The following is an 8,129-nucleotide window of genomic DNA, read 5'->3' as shown; positions in this document are numbered from 1 at the left end:
TTCCCTAAGTTTTATTTATATAAATGACCTTTTATTTAGCTTTTACTATAGGGAACTGATTTCTTTTTTTTTTCAAGCTCATGTACTAGCCCTCTCCTTCTGCAGTTAAATGTGAGTGTTTGTATGGCAATACTCTCATGCTCTCCCTCCCATTATGCCATCCTGTTACATGTGATCCTTTTTCCACCTTCTCAGTCTGTCCTCTTCTCTCTGGGAAAAGACCCATTAGATCCAGTTTTGAATCCTTCTAGCTGGCTGCCTCTATTTTAGTTGAGTTTTTCCTTTTTTAAGCTCGACAAAAAAAAGAGGAGGAAATTTTAATTCATCATTTTGCTCCCTTTTCATCCCAGACCTTAGTAAAACAGTCCACAGACAGTGAGATACTTTGTCAGAAAATACTGGGGTAAAAGCAAAATTCTCCTTAGTCCAGGGGCTGAAGTTTTAGCAAATCAGAAGGTCCTGGTGTAGTTCCTCATCTGATTGCCATAGCCCCAGTTCCCATCAGAGAACTTCCCCATTCTCCTTCCTAGAGGAGTCCAGCAGGAATGCACACATAACCCAGTTCTCATACCTAGCTGATGAGATGTATCAGAAGATGGATGTTTTGAGCCAACACAGTTTGTTAGTTATTTTAAAAATAATTTCTATTCATTAATAGGAATCACATTCATTCCTTTAATTGTAAGGAATTTTGAGGCTTAGAAGAAGAGTCTTAAAACACACTCATGATTGTTTTTTCTGAGGTTCTGAGTTTTTTCTAATGAGCCATAATTCCTGAAACTTCCATTTTTCAGTGAGAGATGGCTATGTAAAGAAAGAAAGCAAATGTGTTAAAGCAGCTTGTTGAGGGACTTCACTATATATGCATTGTAATACATTATTCTCTGTTCTTTTACTATAAAAACATGTCAAAAGGAATAAAAATTAATAAAAAATGTTTTAAAAATCTTAAGAATGTAGTCTGACTTGCTTACAAAATATAGCCAGGGAAAGGCAAATGACTTAGCTTTTCCATCTGAAATCCTTTCCTTTCCTGGGGAAAGCCCTGAAAGTCACTTATCACTTCTCATTAGAGAAAGACAGCTATTTATCTCCGAACAATAGGCAATAAAGACTGACTGTGATATCATCTGAGAAGCAGTTTTTTCCTGAGCGATGACTGGTATATTCTCCCAGAAGCGTTGCACATGGTTTCCTTCAGGCTGAAATCTTTTGGCCAGCTACATCTTCTAGGACTCAGTGCCAATGAATGTCACCATGTTTTCTACCCTATAGCAAAAAATTGCTGAGATGTGAATGTCACTTAGTTCCTTCTCATTGCCATGACTGCGAGACAGAGATGCAAACACCCATCTCCTCTTGCTTCTTCCTGTTGCTGAACTTTCTAGGTGTGCATAGGGGTTTCAAGTTGGTCAAGTGCAACTGCTTTCTTGTGTTGTGTTGTCAAATCTCAGCCTTGAAAGTGTTTTCTTTCGTGCCATCTTTGGAGTTTTTTCCTTGCAACTTGTTACTGGGTGTCCAGTTGAAGGTCTTTTGTCTTTGAATGTTCTCTATCCTGTGAGATACAAATATGAGTTGTCCAGGACTTCCTTTGTGAGAGCTTTTTATAAAACCCTTCCTAACCACATTTTGAAAGCCAGAAAAAACATCTTCTCACATAGTTATGTCTACTTAAATCTGTAACCATATTTTGAGTCCCATCCTTGCTGACCTCAGTTCTGAACTCTAGTGGAAGAGTTATTTAAACCCAAATCTCTGCAAGAAAAGAAGAACGAACCTTAGGAAAAGTGAGAAGCACTTGTTTGCTTCCCTCTCCCCCACCCCCCCACCACCCCCTCCTCCCAATCTAAATCACCTCAGTTTAAAATTAAAAAAAAATTTAAAAAAAAAAAAAAACACCAAACCCTCAGTGTAAGATGGATTCTTCAGGAGACCTGAAAAGCACTAGTGCAAAATTACCATCCTCCAACAGTTTTCAAACCAGCATCTCACTCAGTATCAAGCCACTGTCACATTTTCCTATAGTATTGATCAATAAGGTGTAGGCTAAAAAATGTGCCCTGGCAATATCACTCTGTTTTGTGGGGCACTTTTCTATTTTATAAATGGGATTTTGAGAGTTAGGTAAATTAAGAGTACCCACCATCCAGTCTTCACCCCACTATTCAATACTTGATTTCCAGAGTACTTAACATTTTATCTTGAAGTTTAAAATGCGGCTGTCATTAGTTGTGGTTCCAGCTGTAAGTACTCATTAGTGAGTCTCATTCTCTCTGAGTCAGATCTCACTCAGACAGTAAGATCCAGGGCCTCAGCTTGGAGATCTGAGGAACAAGAAGTCTATTTTTGAGAGCATTTATGTAATGCTCCATAGGGTGGGCAGGTTATTCCAGCCAGCAGTCTGTTTCAGCATCACCACACCACTGTGATGCAAATCTAGACAGATTTGAAGAAAAAAAAAAAAAGAACATAAGATTATGCAATTAAAATAAAAGATTGTATCACATGCTTATAAATGTGCTCAACTCTGGAATTTCCTCATACCAGACTGCTTAACTTTGAAGCCTTATTCCCAGTCCCATAGGGCTGCCAGGGCTGTTGGAGCTGGGATCAGCTCAGTACCCTAGTGTTAGGCACCTGCACCTCCAAAGTTTGTCCTGACAGCCCAAGACAGGGAACATTTATGGCTCTGAGCCTTCCACACCAGCTGTGATCCACCTGGAGGGAGTGGGATACCTGAAGCCTCTGTGCTGGGGGTACATAACGATTGAATTCTGTCTGTGGCAACTTTCAACTTATCTTTAGCATGTGCTCTCACATTTTATATTGTTCCTCTTCTTGAAGTTTAGCATAATTATGGTGAGAATTTTGGTGTTGCTGCTCCTGCTGGGTGAAAAGAATACCTTCTCTATCAAAGCCTTCAGGAATTTTCAAACACATTCTTGCCTCTGGCATTTTTCTGAGGGCCTCTCACATTCCTGAGGCTGTAAATGAAGTGGCTGAGCATAGCAATCACCAGCACATTCTCCACACACAACAGAGTGCCTAGAAGTCAGAGCAGACCAGGGATGTGACAGAAATAGATGAACAACACTACCCTGTGAAGAGTAGGACTTCAGACAGGGGGGCACTGGGGATGAAGAAGGCCTTTGGTACCCTGACACCTTGGTCAGGACAGTGGTCAGCACAGGAAAAGTCCACAGCAAGGAATGATACCTTCAAGAACATGGAGATCACAGAGAAGGAATGTGGTGAAGCCCCAGAAAGCTGCTTGCCACAGCTGCACACTGGGCTTTGCCCTGTGCTCTGTGCCACACAGGGAGGGTGTAGCTGCTGGCCAAGGAGCACTTGCAGGAATTCTGAGCCTGTTATGATGCTGAAGAAGAGCATCCACACAAGGCACAAATAATTTATACAGCACTGAGCAAGCTGAACTTGGTCCCTTACAAAAGACCTTGCTCTCTCTGGGAGGCAGGGGCTGCACAACCACCCAGGAAGGAAGAGAGCTTGGAGAAAAACACACCAAAGCCTGGGAGCTCCAGACTACCACCACACTGACCCTGCGATCATGGGTGACAGAGTAGGTGAGCAGGAATAACATCAGTGGGAAAATCTATGTCTTGTGCTATTAGGAGAATTTAATAAACCCGGGTTTTACTTCCCCTCACCTCTGGACAGGACGCCAAAAGGAGCAACAGATAGAAATCCCAGGATCATTAAAACCCCCACCACTGAGGGCTGCTGGAACACATCTCTTGGAAGTATGACCTAGGCAGGTTGACAGGGGCTGGAAGTATGACCTAGGCAGGTTTACAGGGGCTGTAGAGGGGCAAGCAGGCTATAGGCAGAAGGAAGGCAAGGCCAATTCCTCAGCCATGCAGAGGTTTCTGCCCCACCAGTGACCTGAGGCACAAACTCCCATTGAAAAACACCACATTGGTTTCTCTAGGCACAGGGAGAAGGCAAACGCATTTGCTCATCTCACAAGAGCTATCTGGATTCAAGCCAGCTCAAATCTGTATCACCCAGACAGCTGCTGGCACGGGCATAGCAATCTTGCATCTGTCTGCACCAGGGAACTGGCTGCAGGTCTGAAAGTAAGGGAAGAAAAACAAAAGAATGACAAACATGTGGAAAACAACAAGTTGTGTTAGATCTGGCTTTAGCAACTGCAGTTTTACCAGAAACATTCACTGGGACCAAGGTCTTTCCATGCTAGGCACTCTGTAAGTGCATCACTGTGAGCTAATGAATTAGTTATAACCCTGGTCTCCAAGCAAGGCTATTCTCCAGCCTGAGGATGCTGAACTTCATTAATAGGGGGCCACTGCAAAGATGCAGCACAGTCAGTCTTGAAAATGCCAGTACATGGCCCGGTCACCTACAGACAGCTGGGATTGGGAACACACAGATGGAGGCACTGGGGAAAGTCCTTTGGAACACAAACCTGAAGCTAGATCATCTGGTAAGCACCATTCTCAGACAAGAGCAAAGGAAAAGCAAGTCAACAATTACATTGGAATGAAATATGGTCAGCAAGGGAGGCGATTTTGAACTAAAGCTGCCTGTACAGAAAGAGTACCACAAGAAGATATATTATGATAAATCTGAGAGGATCTTAACACCATTGCATCCCCATCCACAAGGCTCCGTTCAGTTCTAGGATTTTGAGGACAGAAGCTGAGAAACTGTTCTGTATTTTGAACTCATGTAGAAGGGGAATGAAGAGTAAACAAAGATGAAGAGAGGAGGCGTAAGGACTCCACTGGCATCAGGGACGTTGCTCCAGCATGCACAGCCCCCTGAAAGAGTCAAGTGGAGTTATGAGTCCCACCTGGAGGTAGCTGTAGGGTATAGATGACAAAGGAGGATAAATATTAGCGAGGATGAAACAAGGAAGAACTGTCTGAAAATAACACCAAAATATTGAGTAGCTGTTATCAAGAAATCCTGACATATACCTTCCTTGGGAAAACATGGTCCCCATGGGAACTGGGAAGGCTCTGATAGTCAGTACATTTGTGACTGTGTTGTAGAAAGCATCCAAGAATCCCCTGCGAAGAACATCTGGTACAGAACAGGCGTAGTTCCTGCAGGAGCCAGGGCAGTCACTCGGGGCCATCTCCATTGCTGCTGTCTCTCAAGCTGTGCTCTAGTGATGTGTAGAAAGTTTGCTTTTCATGTGAAATTCATGCTCAGCCATTACAATATCAAAGCTAAATACACAGGAAGCTCTGTTTAGCAGCCATCTGTAAGCTTCTGATAACAAGACAAAGTAAGATGTTGGGTTCTCTGTTGCTGAAAAATGAATATGAAAAAACCAGCAAAAATCTCAAGCTCAAAACAGAGAACATGGAAGCACACGAGACATTTTCATTTCACTCTTCAGGGACAACTGCTTCTTTGGAAAATACAGTAAGATTTTTGTTCCACATCCTACCATCAGTGCCAGGTTTCTCACTTTGGAGGGCACAACATGCACTGCAATGTGTGTGATGCTATGATATGCAATATATTTTTCTTTGCTTCAGTCGAGAACCATTTCTCTGAAATGTGGAATAAAGCTTTAAAGATTTATCCCAGCCCTGTAAACTTTTTGCATTCATTCATAGTAATGCCTAATCCCATTTTAATCTTAATAAGCTCTTTAGTGCAATAATATCCTATGGCATTAAGGCATACAACTTAATTCCTTGAATTAAAGCCAGGATTCTCTTTGGAGTTTTTGCACTGACTTCCATAAGCTTTGGATCAGGTCAACCTCCAAAAAAAACCTCCAACCTGCTGCAAACCAGTGAACTGTCTGATTGAAAAGGCTTTATGATTTTATATTCTCTTACAGTAGCTTTTGTATGTGTATAAAATCTACACTCATAAGAATTCCAGAACTTCCAGCAGCATTTATCCAGAATAATTAGCTACCCTGATGACAAGATGCTATTGATAAACCCTTCAGGAAGAAATATTTCTTTACCCTCATCCCAGCCCAGGGCTGATACAGTGATAGAACATGAGAAGCTTGAAGCCTTTGGGTGCCTACTCTCAGAAGAACATTATTTCTTGATCTCTCTAAATGAGCCAATCATGAAGTGAATTCCCAAGTTCCTTCAGACAAAAACAATAGAGACAAATTTAATACTAACTGAATTGCAATCAGGAGGAAGTTGTTGCTAGTTATAATTATTTAGCTACAGAGGAAATTTTAAATCACCTCTTTCAAAGGTCTGAGAAAAATCATACTGTGGGAACCACCTGGAATTTCTCTCTGAACCTCAAATAAATGTCTCAAGTATTCCCAATAGTACAAATCCTCTGGCTTGTTTTCAAATGCTAATTGTGGCTGGGAGCTACATAACAGTGCAAAATCCATTCTCTGCCCTTCCCATGTCTTCATTTTGACTTTACTTAAAAATCTGTATCATAGCCACTTCAGTCCCTTGAGCCTCGTGACAAGGCACTGAATGTACACAGAGAGGATAAATCAGTCCAAAGCTTGGACACAAATCCAAGTCAAGGGGGTTGCTGTTCACTGACTGGGTTGGACAAGGTGACCTCTTTGACTGCTCCAATTGTCAAATTACATACAGTTCACAGTGCCTTCGGCTTGTACATATCTCTGCATGCAGCAAGCTCAGAGCACGAGAGCAACTCATTGCTGCAGCTCAGCTGCTGAACAGTACTCAGTAACCCAAAACAGTTTTGTTTTTTTTCATCAAAGGTCCTTAAACCCTCTTTAGTTTACTAAAGAGATGGTCCAAAGGCTATTTGAAATGTCTTCATGGGAACTATTTCTGATAGGAGATGAGTCTTGCTTATATGCAGCAGAAAAGTAAAATCATATCTGGTGGCTGGTTTGGCAAATTCAGATAAGAACTACATTGCTAATTTCTCACAGAGGCAATAATGAAACTCAGAAACAATCTTCCACATGATCTGTGCCCTGTAGATCTTCAAACCAAGAGTGTGTGACAGGAAGGGGGATAGATATGCTGAGGGTAACATCTGTGGCCCAAGCATTTCAGAGCTCTTGTGCAGGACCACTGGAGAAGCTTTCAATTCAGACTGTACAGAATGTCACTAGGATGATGCCAGCTGTGTTTGACAGTCTAGTGCCCATGCTTACCCACTGGTGCACAGGAGCAAGAACTGGGTTTGAATGCAATAACCTGTATGCTCATACAAAAGCACTTGAAAGAACGGAGATTGGCATGTATGTTAAACTAATGCCACTGAGCCTGGCACAGGCACTGCAAAATTTCTAGCCTATTGCTATAGAACAGGCAAAATAAGTCTTCATTGCTGCCTGCTCTGTGTCTAATTTAAATAAAAAATGTGCAGAAAAGCACAAGAATCAAAAGTTTCTACCAAATCAGAAAAAAATCCTTCAGACCCAGTACTTTGTCTCCAGCTGTAGCAAAGGACAAGATACAAATTACATATATAACAGGATGTCACAGACATATCTGGTAGCTTCCAGTGATTTGCACTCAAAGACATCCTGAGGCAAAGAGGATGTCTTTGTGTACAATAGAATAGCACTTAGTAAATTTTTCCTTCATGATGCAGTAGAGACACTTTCTGAACTTATAGAAACTTGTACTATCTATGGTACCCTTAGTTAAGGAGTTCACACAATAAACCCTCATATCTAAAAAAAAGAAATTAACAGATCTGTGGCTTTTTTCTCTCAGAATGCATAAAACCTCCCAACTTGTTTTACTTGATGCTACCTGCAAGTTTCCTCAGTGCTTTCCTTGGAGGAGACAAGAGTACTCTATTGACTAAAGTAACCTATTCCTATTAATTTTGGTGCTTCCAGGAAGAGGATGTTCTGGTCCTTCATTTTTTGGCCAGTGGTAATCATCTGCAGTTGCTGGGTTCCAATTTAGAATATTGTTACTTGAAAACGATTAAAAGTCCGTGTTATTTCTTACCTAGAGAGGTTAGGACACCACCTGTATTTAAATACAGGGGAAGGGTGTTTTTTCTTTTAAGTCAGTGTTACTTAGGAGCAGCATTTAAAGAATTCAGATAGGACATCATGAAGATAGGTAAAATTTACTGGAAGTTGGTTAAGTAAATTTCCTGTGAGCAGATAAAATAATCTTTACAATTACTGTGTTCTAGCA

The sequence above is a fragment of the Geospiza fortis genome, unplaced genomic scaffold (genome assembly GCF_000277835.1).
Source record: "Geospiza fortis unplaced genomic scaffold, GeoFor_1.0 scaffold186, whole genome shotgun sequence".
Lineage (NCBI taxonomy): Eukaryota > Metazoa > Chordata > Aves > Passeriformes > Thraupidae > Geospiza > Geospiza fortis.
The sequence above is the reverse complement of the archived record's forward strand: the minus strand, read 5'-3'. Positions refer to the sequence as shown.